This window comes from Pholcus phalangioides, unplaced genomic scaffold, assembly GCF_987345545.1.
Source record: "Pholcus phalangioides strain wild (caught in Gottingen) unplaced genomic scaffold, Ppha-v1.0 ptg000017l_1, whole genome shotgun sequence".
In the NCBI taxonomy this organism is placed as follows: Eukaryota; Metazoa; Arthropoda; class Arachnida; order Araneae; family Pholcidae; genus Pholcus; species Pholcus phalangioides.
In genome coordinates, this window is record NW_028301610.1 from 63,106,136 (window position 1) to 63,119,397 (window position 13,262).

Sequence of the window (13,262 nt, forward strand, 5' to 3'; positions counted from 1 at the left end):
ACTTCTTTTCTTATGATCTGACTCAGGAATGCCTTGATAACATATTTTGGTTGGGGGGGATCATTTTTATAGTTATTTCTCTATAATCAATGTGTAATACCGTAAATAATTGAATTTTCAAAATATACAAAAATATGAAACAAAAACAATTATTCTTTCTATGTTTGATTAACTTAATTTCATATTTTTATCAAATATCATGCAATTTTTATCAAGCTGACATTTCAAAATGATTTCCTTTTGAAATTTAACAATATTTTCCAAAGGAAAATCATTTCATTCCACTGAATTTTTCATACTTTTTTGCAGCACAAAAGATATCCAAGATGTCATTTCTTATCATTGCCAAAGAGTCAATTCCTTAATTATTAGTTTAAGAAGAAACTTCCAACTAAAGAAAAATGTTTTGAATGTTAAATAAGCTTACAAAATCATGTCCAGTTAAGTCAAAATAAATTTTATTTTTTATATGGTCCTTCAAAATATTCTTCTGGCACTAGCATGTGAAACACACAAATCATCCATTATTGTTGGCCAAAACTAACTGAAATATAGTTAATCAAAGTTGAAGCACATTTTTTCTAAAAAATATTGGTCACATACAAAATTATGTAAGCGATGAATAAATTTGAGTAATTCGAATTATTCATTAGGTGCACCCTAATAACTCTCATTCATTATGCTAATAAATGCAATTTCAAGAAAAGTATCATGGTTGTGTTAGATATAAAAATATAGCCCATTACGAAAAAATGAAATAATTATCATGTAAATTTTTTTGGTAGGTGATTTTAAATCTAAGTAAAGCCTAAAAGCAAAAAAAATTTTCAAAAATTTTGTACACAAAGAATTAACTTGGTACTTTGAAGTACTATCAGCAATATGCTTACAATAAAAATAGAAAATATGAATTGAAATATGTTGAATAATACAGTTGCATGGATGTTTATTCATTTTACTGCAAGGAAAAAAATAGTTTTTGTTTTATATATTTGTTCGGAAATACTTTGTGGGGGAAACCAGGGAATCGCGCCACCTTAAGAAAAAAATTTATTTCTCTAATGTAAAGTAACAACACTTCAAAACTAACTAGTCCCATTATTTACGCATTGCATAAATAGAATTTTCAAAACATTTACACAGTGGTGCGATTACCCTGGTAATCCTGCCACACCCAGGGGTGTATTACGTAAGCAAATTTTTAGCCATTTTTGACCCCCTCCCCCCCCCCCCCCTTGTCAGCAAAATTTTGTCATCAGCTCTGCCCCTCTGAATCCCAACTCATATTTTAATAAAGGGTGGTTGATGACGTAAGCATTATCCAAACCCCCCTCCCCCCGTCAGCAAATCGAAAACCCCCTCCCCCCTATCGATGATGACGTAATACTTGAACGGCCCCTTATGCAGGATCAACCTTTGGAGGGAGCACAAAAGGCTTGGGGGGGGGGGGAAGGAAACAAAAAAATTTTACTGAAAAACTTTGAATATCACCCTTCTAAAAAGCATTTAAATGAACAGAAATTTTTTGAAATACTACATAAAAGGTATTTTTTAATTTTTTTACAGAAATATTCAAAATGTTTTCTAATTCTCTGTCAGCTTGAAGAAGGGGGGAACAAGCCTCCTATGCCCCCCACCCCCGTGTACGCCTCTGGCCACATAATCAAGGTCATGCCACCATGGTGGTATTATCTCGGTTATAATGGTGTCATTACTCCTGTGGGACAATATGGCAGATGATCAAAATTCACAACTAGTGAAGACACTTTCACATAATTATGACACAGAAATATTGCTGAATATTAGTTGAATGCGTACACATACTAATTACAGTGGTAAATTGACAAATACCCAGTAATCTTGATCTATATGTGTCAAATTAGAATGAAACAGTAAAAAAACAATATTTTCTGCAATAACAAACACACTATTCTAATCAGAGAACATTCATGATACAGAGACAGTTTTTCTTGTTGCTTACTAAAGTGCAGCACTTATCGTGACCTCTCTACCTATTATAGTTTGCTGCTTACATAATATGGCAGAATTACCCCATAAAACGATATTCCTCTGGTCTTCCCTAGTATATAAAAGCGTGATGAGACGAACACGTTTACAGGGATGAAACATCTAACTGCATTTTATTAACTTATTAATTGTAATTTTTTTGTAATGAATGAATACCATAGATGGTAATAACGATGTGGATTTAGAAAATATGTCAAGAATAGCAAAAAAATTTTGTGGTGCATTATGATTATCCCTATACAAATTTCTTTTTTAGGATTTTCTCTTAGTCACCAGAGTATTGTTATATCAAGATTTCATTTATCATTTAATTAGTATACAAACCTGTGAAAGGCAAACAGGCTCTGACTTCACTAGGTGCACAATACAGACAATCAATGAAAATGGAAAGAAAAAACAGGGGTATCAGTAAAAACACTTAAATTAATCAGATACATGAACATATGTAAAGGGGAAAATGCATAAAACATGCTAATAAATGTGTTATATATATATACACACATAACAACCAATAAAATACACATGTACATACAAATAAAATTCAATATATGGTAAAATTATAAATTAAAGAAAAAGCTGCATGTGATTTCAAATCAAAATAATATCACTCGTGGGAAAAAGCAGCAATATCAGTAAAGCAATAAAATGATTACACTCAAGAAATGCAACAAAGGGGAAAATACATAAGATGACACCTATAAATAGGTTAAAAATGTAAATAAAAAACTGAACACAACATACACAATAAAATAAGCATATGCACACGGATAAAACTCTATGATGAACTAAAATGCATAGCATGTTAAAAATGATGAGAGATCAGAAGTGCTAAGAGAGTGACCAAATCTGTGATACATGGATGAACACACGAGATCTGGTGTGGAATCGGTTGCATACTCTTCCAACTCTACATCGGAAGCTATAAAATTTAGCATTTACTAGTTTGAAGAAAAAAACTACTTTTAAATCATAATAGAATTGCAGTTCACCATTGTTTACATACAATCTACACCTTTCCATGTACTGATGGTACTTTTAAGTACCAGGCACAGATTTACTTGATATTTGAAACATATATATAGGTATTATTTTACAAAAATGCTGACATAAACCAAAACTTGGATCAATAATAGGGGAATATTTTGCATTCACCTTCTCTCATTTCCTTATTATTATGTCTTTGTAAAGTTGTATATCAATAACTGCTTACAATGCCATGAAAAGGAATTTCTATGTATATATTTCTTCGTCATACTCAAAAAACTAGTTGTCCCACACTTTTGTGCTGTCCCCTGGTAATTGTAAAGTTGTTATACAGCCTTCATACTCTGAAGTACCAATGATGTATGTAAGGGATGTTACGGGGTCAGAAAAGAAAGTGGTACTTTTTTTTTTTAAAGTACTGTCAGTAGATAAAGGGTTAAAAAGCTGAGCTGGAGTGATGAACACTAGGAATTTGCTTAAAATTCACAAAATTCAATGTCAATTTTGGGTGTAAAGTTGAAGATTTCATACCATCAATACAAAGAACATTTAACCATGTATTATTTACAGGACCATGGAAGCACACAAAGAATTTTTTTTCTTTTGGAAGTAACTTTTTTCTACTTCAACAGCTTCCGAAACATTTTTTGTAATTGGAAGTTTTTCCTAAGATTCAGGGTTAACGAACTATTCGACATTGAAAAGAGTGTGAATAATTTTTGTATTAGAAGTATATTTCTACAGTCGAACCTCGCTATAGTGAACTTTTTCAATGGTCCCAACTAAAAACCTATTCCTGAAATGTTTCGGTCCTGAACACCTATTTAACTAATGTTATTTTAAATGCTTATAGTTGAACTGCTGAGAAATTGAGTGTCTGCTTATAGTGAACTGAAATGCCCCTTCTGCAGATTTTTTTTTCAAGGTAAGCTTACACATATTACTTGCAGGATACCGAAAGACAGCATTCCTTAACTTCCATATCAAATACCACTCTTTCACCCTCCCCATTGTTTCTAGGAATCCACTAGTCGACTTCAAGACCCCACTCTTTTCAAACCACCCCTTGAAAAATCAGAACAATAGTGGGACAGACCTAAAGGCATCTGATGTCCCCCTTAATTTCTATCTCCTGCCGCGGTCTTTATATCCATGTGACTGCTTCAGACTAAACAGACATTTTGCCATCTCAGCAATATCTTTAAAATAAATCAGTAAAAATGGTGAATTCTGTAAAGAGGAAAGCATTTTCAATCAATGATAAAATAAAAATTATCAAACGTATTGAAGATGAAGCCAATCAGTCGGCGATATGCAAGAAATTCCCCTTATTGAAATTTGCAGTTTCTAACATTTGGAAAAATCGCAGCACGTGAAAAAAATCTGGATGGAGCAAAGAAGCTACATTGGTCTGAAGCAAAAGCGACTGCAAACATCCTAAATACTTTTTTTTCTACGGAAAATGTGGACAAAAAACTTTGGACTCTTTCTTAATCGTTGATAAGAAAATTTATGAGCTTTACTTAAAATCAAAATGTATTCAATCAATAATTTTTTTCTATAGGATGTAAAAATAAAAGTAATACTGCTTTAAAATTTTTCCTTTCTAATATTTAGTTAATTGTCTATTTAAGTGATTAATAATTAATTAGTAAATTGTGTGTTATCGCAGTGAATGTTTCCAACAAAACCACCATCAAATGCTAAAAAATATCAATGTTTCAACAAATTTGGATATAGTGAATCTTGGTTTATAGTGAAATTTTTATTGGGTTTGCGATGGTTCACTATAATGGGGTTCGGCACTGCATTTATTTTTGAAATTCAATGTAGGCCAAGTAATAGTTACACAAGAAATTGGGCTTCCTTTCCAATCAATCACTTGAAACATATCAATAATGAAGAACAGCTGAACATTCTCATAGAAGAAAAGAATCTTATCCAAAGCTGATCATTTAAAATATTTTTTCCAGTGAACCATTAAAAATTTAAGTTATTAGACTTTTTCTTTTTAAAGAATACCCAGTGTTTATATTTAGTTCATGATTTTATTGATCAGTCTAGTTTAAAAGCTTTTCTTATAGAATTTCAAACCAATATCAACTAGATGGGCAGTAATTTTTGCAGATTAACTTTTCATAATTTAAATTTACCTGTAATTTATTATTTTTAGTTTTATACATAGTGGAATCCCATGGCTCAAGAGCCACGTCAAAACATTTCTATGAATGCAAAAGTTGTAAAACAAACTTCAAGTGGAAGTAACCACATGCTGAAAAATTAATTTTTTTATTTAATTTTTTTCAGATTCTGTTTAAAATGATCTATATATACAAAATACTCATCATAAAATGAGCAAAATTCATAATTAGGATAACATTTTTCTTTTTATCTGAATCTTAAGTATTCTGGAATATTTTTAAAATATAAGAAAAGAACATAACTTCAAATTTCCTTGCAGATCATCTGTAAGCAATAGAGATTCATTTGTTATTTTATTCCCCTTGCATTAGCAGACATGCCAAAAAATTCAAAGTTAAATTCATCCGATTTTTTAATGTTAGAGCAGGACTGGACAACTCTGAGGCACCAGGTCATCATGCGACTAAAAAATTGGTATTGGGGACTAAAAGTTTCTTTGTGTATTTCCTAAATTGCAGGCTAAGAGCAGCACATGTGCTACTATAAATTCCAAACATTTTGTGCTGCTCTTAGCCTTGATTTTTTAGGGTAAAAATTTTTTCTGGCACCTAGATTTTTCTTTAATTTGTCCAGCATTATGTTAAAGTATGGTCTTTTCTGTACATGCTGGGAAAAGCTAGGTATATCGAGAATTAACAAATAAATTCTATAGCCCAGTATAAATTAATAGTGAGTCTCATAAAATAAGCAAATAAAAATGAAACAATGGTTTGTTTACCATTGTGAATGTGCTGTGCTCCTGTAATATGTTAAAATTGCTAAAAGTTGAACATTCACACTTATTTCTCTAATTTAGTAATCATTGTCAATATGAAATAAATACAATTTAACTTTCATTATACTCACTTTCTTTGCCCGTTATGCCTGATTTATTCTCATAGATTTGTCGTCATCTACTGTTTTGTACTTTGTGAGTTTTTATTTACAAGATAAGTGAAAACTTTCTTGTAAGCAGTCTTTACACCTATGGAGTACATGAACGTTTACTGAATTTTATGATATCAATCATGGGCCCTACATCCTAGAGCAGGGCCCCCGACCACACTTTCACAGGTCCCTTTATGATGAATTTATTGCGTGAAAAAGCAAAAAAATGGTGAAAATCGTCCCGGGCTCCAGGGCTGGAGCCTTGTCAGCCCACCCCTTGTCGGGGCCATGATATCAATAATCTTGTTTATATACAATCTTGTTTCCAAGCTATTCTCGCCCATGAACTTGATTATTTTATTTATTTTAATTGTTTTCATCTAGTTTTTTTACTCCAACTACAAGCTACCAAGTTCTTCAGTGCATTCTTCGGATTCTTTTGTTTTTTACTTGAAGCTAACAATTTAGAAATATTGCATTAAATAAACTGAGTTATTCTTTGAAATCTTGTGTATTTGTATATCAGTATGCTTCAGGTAATTTTCATGGGAAAGAATTTTTCTAGCCATCACACTATCCTTGATAACTTCATCTTCTAAATTTTTATTTTTAACTCATCAGCATGAGTGGACAAAGCCAGCAGATAACAAAGTGCATACTGTTTTGGGACAAAAATGTGAAGTATCGTACTATAACCCTTATCGCATGCATTCTTTAAGTTACTAGACTCTCCCTCTGATACTCAGCTATTTCTTACCGTCTGGGGCAGTGGTTCTCAATGTTCAAAAGCCTACGGCCCATGTAAATCTCTTGTGTAAATCAAAGGCCCAGTCATGCAACTAATGAGAAATTAATGGGAAAAATGAAACTTCGAATCACACTCATGGCCCAGTGTGATTAGTGTTAGAGCTTAGCGGTTGAGAAACACTGATCTAGGGCATGTTTTTGGTTTGTGATTTCTAGAGTAACCCTTGGTCAAACAGCAAGTGAACCAAGAAACCCCTGGGCTATATGCCACTGTATTTTCACAAATTTCTACTTTGTTCTTTTCTGAAACACATCTAGCATACCCTATAGCAATTTGTGGATCCTCGGAAAGACTGGGAAACATATTTTAAAAAAGCCACTCTTATATGAAAGGAAACCACACATATTCTCAATTTTGTAAGGTTCGCGGGAGGAAAAAATTCTTTTAATGTTAATCCAAAATGGGATGCATTCCACAAAAATGTGGCTGTTGTTGAGAGATTACCATTGCACAGAGGAGGTGGTTATTATAGGAGGTTTCACTGTGCATAACAGATGATTTCATCGACATTTTTATGCTACCTACAAAAAAATTATTAAATATCACAAAGAAATTTTTTCCGAATTTTTGAATTAAATTGTAAACATGAAATTGTATGATGTAAATGGAGTATTTCAACATGCATATACAGATGAATATGAACCAGAGCTGAATGTTGTATAAATATGACAGTTTCATAAACAGGGATCTTCTGTATTTTTCCATTATATTGTGAATTATTAATGAATATGAAATATTTAAAACACACATCCTTTTTTTTATCAAAAGGCACCAATTTGTGCAATTCATTAAATCGGTAGCTGTTACAAGAAAGCTTGGAATACTCTGAGAACTTCATAAACAATCAAAGGAAATCTAATTACTGTGATAAATTGAAATATGCCACTCTTATTCCTGGTTTCTTGGAATATGTAAATATATAATTCAATATTGAAAACGATCAATGTAACGTATATATCTTTTTAACGTGGAAAGTTTTTTAATTATTATTTATATTAGTAGCAGGGTTTATTTTCAGATATGAATATTTTTTAAATTTCTTTTGAAAAGTTGAATGCAAGAGGTGAAATGGAAATTGATGCTTTGCCTTTTTTGTATTAAATCACAATTGCATTTTTAATTGTATTCTGTTGCATAAATTTGGTTTAATCATCAAAGCATGCTCAACACCCAAATGCTGTCTGAAAAAATTAGAAAATAAAATAGGAATTAATGCAAATTGTCTCTTTTTCATATTGGCTTTTATCTATTGGGGTAAAAAAAAAAATATCCATTTCATTCAGAACATATATTTATACACTTGACCTTTTTTCTGCTAATATATTTCCATCAAAATGGTAAATATGAACACTTAACATTTTGCCAATTTCTTAGTAACAATGGGACGTCAAGTTTTTAAATCTATTTACAAAAATCATGTGTGTCTTATCTTTTTATTGCTATTAACAGAGGCACTAACATAAGGAAAGCTTTGGGGTGGGAGTCATAGGGTTACTGGACTTTCTGCATAGTTAGTTACATTGCATATTGATTGGGGTATATATCATGTATAATTCATCAATATATACCCCACATGGGCACCATATCTCTCAGGGTATGGTGCCCATAATTAATATTGCTTTGACTGTATACGGGGTGTCCACTTTTATTGTAGTCCTGTAGCTAATTCCTTTACCCTTTGTTTTAAAGGAACTTTCAATTGAAAAAAAAAGATTTAAAATGTTGGAAATCATTCACACTCCTGCAGCTTTCCACTCCGGGATGGTTCTCGGAGGGGATGGCGAGATGCAATTGCCCTCTCGAGCGTCCCAGGTTTAGGTAAAGAGATCTGACTGGCCAATCCACACGCCGACTATTCTCACTTTCCAGATAATCGTTGACCAGGTGAGCCCGATGTGGACGAGCGTTGTCGTCCATGAACAGGAACCGAGGGCCAGCTGCGCCCCTGAAAAGTCGAACATAGGGCTCTAAGATCTCCTCTTTATATCTCCTAGCAATCAGGGACCCTCTATCAAACACATGAAGGGGTGTGCGGCCATCCAACATGATGCCTGCCCAGACCATGACACCTTCACCACCATAGTAGTCCATTTCCTTGATGTGGGAGGGATGGTATCGGGCACCAGGCTCTCTCCAGATGAGGGTACGTCGAGAATCAGTGTCCAGGCTGAATCTCGACTCATCTGTGAAGAGCACAGTGCCCCACTGAAGTCTGGTCCAAGGCTGATGTTATCTGCGCCATGCTAAACGTGCTCTCTTGTGTGCTGCAGTTAGCGGGACGCAAACAGCGGGTCTTCTGGCATAAAGCCTTCTCTCATGAAGCCGTCGGGCAACAGTAAACCATGAAACTTGAGTTCCAGTGGCAGCTCACGTGAGAGCTCTGATGCTGTAGCAGTCCTGTGGCGCCACACTGAAAGTGCCAAATAGCGATCCTCATAGGTCGTCGTAGCTCTTCAATGACCTTGTCCAGATCTCGATATGGATCCATTGTCCTGAAACTGTTTCCACAAATTGCAGGCGACACTGGGCGTAACATCGAGCTCTGTAGCCACCTGCACTTGTCCTGCCTCCAATCTACCGACGATTGTCCATCTCATTCCGTCATCCATACGTTTGTGGTTACTCGTTTTACCTGATAGCTTATAAAATTTACCAGACTCTTGCGAGAAAAACAGCGAATGCCGCACGATTCGTGAAAAACGCTTGTGCCCTTATCATCCCCTCCGTGGTCACAGCTCCGCCCACACGCACGTGTACGCTTACGTATTCGACACTGAATATTTGCATACTACTTTGGTGGCATTATTAGTACCTTTAGTTCAGTACTTTCTGTGAAAATAGATACGATGTGCAAATTCTCTTAATTTTGCACACGAGTGTATTTTTGTCATTTTTTCCTGTAAATTTTATGTTCTGGAAAGTAAAAATATCCACGTGCTTATGATTTCTTATTAAAAATAGCAGAAAGGCGCAGATTCACCGATGAGAAAACTTTTCAGAAGTTGGCAAAGACTGGGTAAGAAAACCCCAGAATCAGAGTGGTGGTTATGATGAGAATTCCGAGGAGAATGAAAACTACGCCAAGAAAAACCTTCGTGAAGTAAGCAACAGTATTGATAATGGATGTGTGAATAAGAATGAAATCATACGTGTGTCCATCAATGCCTCCGCTGATGAAAAATGAAATGAAAAAAAATAAAGCGAGATCACACACTCGTTGGTCCTAATCAAAACTTAGAGGCAATTTAACACTGAAATCCTATCGGTAATACAGACAATACAAATCCCCTAGTCTCGAGTATCCTCAACACTGACGCACATCGAGAGAGGTCGTTTGCACAGAATGCTTTATAAACTAAATAAAATATATTAATACCCTCGACGAACGCACTGTATACGGAGAACGCAAAGTTTCGAATAATAATAAAAAAAGATTTATTTAAACATGAGTGAAAGAACAACTTACTAAAAATTCGGGAAAAATAACATAGATAACTATAGCTGTCACCTGCAGCTTCGCTCGCGTGAATTTGGTAAGCTGAAATTACTCGGGGATGATTCCCCCATGTACCATTTGACCGCCCTTTGGGAGATGCATTTACAGAAATCCCGTCTTAGCGGGTATGTACATTATAAAATATAATACTAAATTTCATATTTATAGCTAAAACCCATAATACTAAATTTCATATTTATAGCTAAAACCCATAATACTAAATTTCATATTTATAGCTAAAACCCCTTCTGAGTGAGTCTTTACGTCATGAAACAACACCTTTGACAAAATTTGATATTTATAGCTTCAGCGGTTTTGACTCGGTGATGATGAATCGGTCACTGAGCTATAAGTAAACCCGGGCACGGCCCGGGGGCCTCAGCAGAAGAGGGGCCTCACAAAAATGAAAATTAGTTGAAATTTTGGAGAATTTGCCTGGTAGGGCCTCAGAAAAATCACGTCGCCCGGGCCCCATGATGCTCTTAAGACGCCCTGAGTATAGTTTAAAACATGTCGGTGAATACCGCCCTAAACCATTGTTTTTCAACCTGTCGTCAGTGCCGTCTTAACGCATGGGTCCACTCGGGCCAAGCACGGGGGCCTCAGAAAAATGAGAAGTAGATGAATTTTTCAATAATTTAACGGGTAGGGCCTCAGTGAAACCACTTGGCACGGGTGCCCATGATGCTCTTAAGACGGCCCTGCCTTTGGTTCCCGGATCCCCAGGTGGTCCGTAAGTAATTTGCATGTGGTCCTCAGGATCATTTTCAATTACTATCACTGCATTAATGACACAATTTGTGCTGAGAAATTGTCATTTATTCAATTCTTTATACGTAAATTATAAAAAACGATAATTTTTGGATTTTATTTGAGGGTGGTTATGAAATTTACGTTATAGGGGGGCGCGTTATTTTCCGCGTTATTCAAAAGGTTGGGAAGCACTGTACTAAACTATTCTAGGGAGCCGCGGGGTTACACGACAGGTAACGGACGCGCGCGCGAATAGCCTCTTCAATATTGCCTTTTTTTTCGGTTTAGCTCAATGGCGAATCTATCGGAGTGATTACCCCCCAAGGAAAATGCCATGAAATTCATGAAATTTTCGAAACTTCTATATATGATAATATTGCAACAAAAATTCTAGAAAAGTTTGACTAAAAACGGGACTGTCACGCAAAATACGGAACAAAATGAAGGACATATGATCATCCTCGGCTGAGGCTAATTTTTTTAGCTATTTGTAAAATCATCCCTCCCAACAGCGAGCTCTAGAACCGCCCCTGGTTTAGCTTGAAGTATTTTCGTGATTTAATCGCGGTGTTTTTTTCCCCTAGATGTTTTGGCTTTTGTTATGACCTTGATCTCCCTTTTTCTGTCAATTTTTTTTAATGATCAGAGGATGGTCATAGTAGCCAAAAGCCCTGTATAATTATTATTGTATTGTAATCGGGGGGGGGGGGGTTTGGGTTGCTGTATTCTTCTATAAGTAAAGTTTACTTATAGCTCAGTGATTCAGAGGCACCGATATGAAGCAAATATTGAGGAGGGGGATGGGTGTTGCCATTCGTCCCGTACATGCAGGGCAGCGCGTATGTAGGAGGGTGGAGGTTGCGTTGCATTGATTTATTTACAATAATCACTGGAAGTGGGCTCAGACCCTTCACAAAATTTATTGAGGGAAAAGGTGTAGCCTACACAGGATCCGGTGCCTATGGTTGTATTATGCACACGTGCACAAAATTTAGAGAATTTGTGGCTATTTTCACAAAAAGTACCGAACCAAAGGTACAAATAATATCGCCCCGAAGAAGTAGGCAAATATTCAGTGTGGAATACGTAAGCGTACACGTGCGTGTGGGGGTGAGCTGTGACTACGGAGGGGATGATAAGCGCACGAGGCGTTTTTGCACACGATTCGTGTGCTCGTATTCATCTGCGACATTCGCCGTGTTTCTCGCAAGAGTTGGATATTTAAGTGATCAGGTAAAATGAGTAGCCATAAACGTATGGATGACGGAATGAGATGGACAATCGTCGGTAGATTGGAGGCAGGGCAATCACAAGTGCAGGTGGCTACAGACAGTGCCGTCTTAATGCATGGGCCCACCCGGGCACGGCTCGGGGGCCTCAGGAGAAGAGGGGAATCATAAAAATGAGATTCGTTTGAAAGTTTATAGAATTTAGGAGGTAGGGCCTCGGGAAAACCAATTGGCCCGGGGGCCCATGATGCTCTTGAGACGGCCCTGGCTACAGAGCTCGATGTAACGCTCAGTGTCGCCTGCAATTTGTGGAAACAGTTTCAGGACACAGGATCCATATCGAGAAGACCTGGACAAGGTCGCCGAAGAGCCACGATGACCCAATTAGGATCGTTACTTTCAGGGTGTCCATATAGAAATTTAGATTTTTTTTATTTTCTGATGCACTGTACTTTCGCTCAAAACTGGTACAAGGTCATTTCTGGACACATTTTGAGCATTTTCTAAGCTGGAATCACAACGACGAAAGATTGATGAAATAAAGGCCGCATTAGGACTTACATTTATACTTCCTATATAAATACGTAATAAAGTCATTAAATATTGGAATCGGGACTGAACTTAAACGGGATGCCACTGCGTTTGTTTAAAATGTTTAAAGAAGGTCGCTTGATGTGACAAGATTTTTATTTATACTCGGGACGCCAAGTCACATTTATCATTTCGAAGTTTGGGAATATACAATCTTCTAAACCTGACCAGCATGATGTGATCAGTAAAAATGTGACACCGGCAAAACACGACAAAAAGAAATCAAGATCATTTTGGATAGTCTTTCCTAACAAATTTTCTTGTCTGATTCGATCAATTTCAATTCATCATGCGTACCATCCCA

General features: G+C 35.8%; 1 long non-coding RNA gene across 1 annotated transcript in view; it reads right to left on the reverse strand.

Annotated features, from left to right (window-relative positions):
- The window catches only part of LOC149074617 (uncharacterized), a 139,597-nt gene that overhangs the window by 16,855 nt on the left and 109,480 nt on the right, over positions 1–13,262 (reverse strand). Inside the window, exon 2 of the long non-coding RNA XR_016194486.1 lies at positions 2,353–2,381. This is a non-coding gene — a long non-coding RNA (uncharacterized LOC149074617). The remainder of the gene's footprint in view (positions 1–2,352; positions 2,382–13,262) is intronic.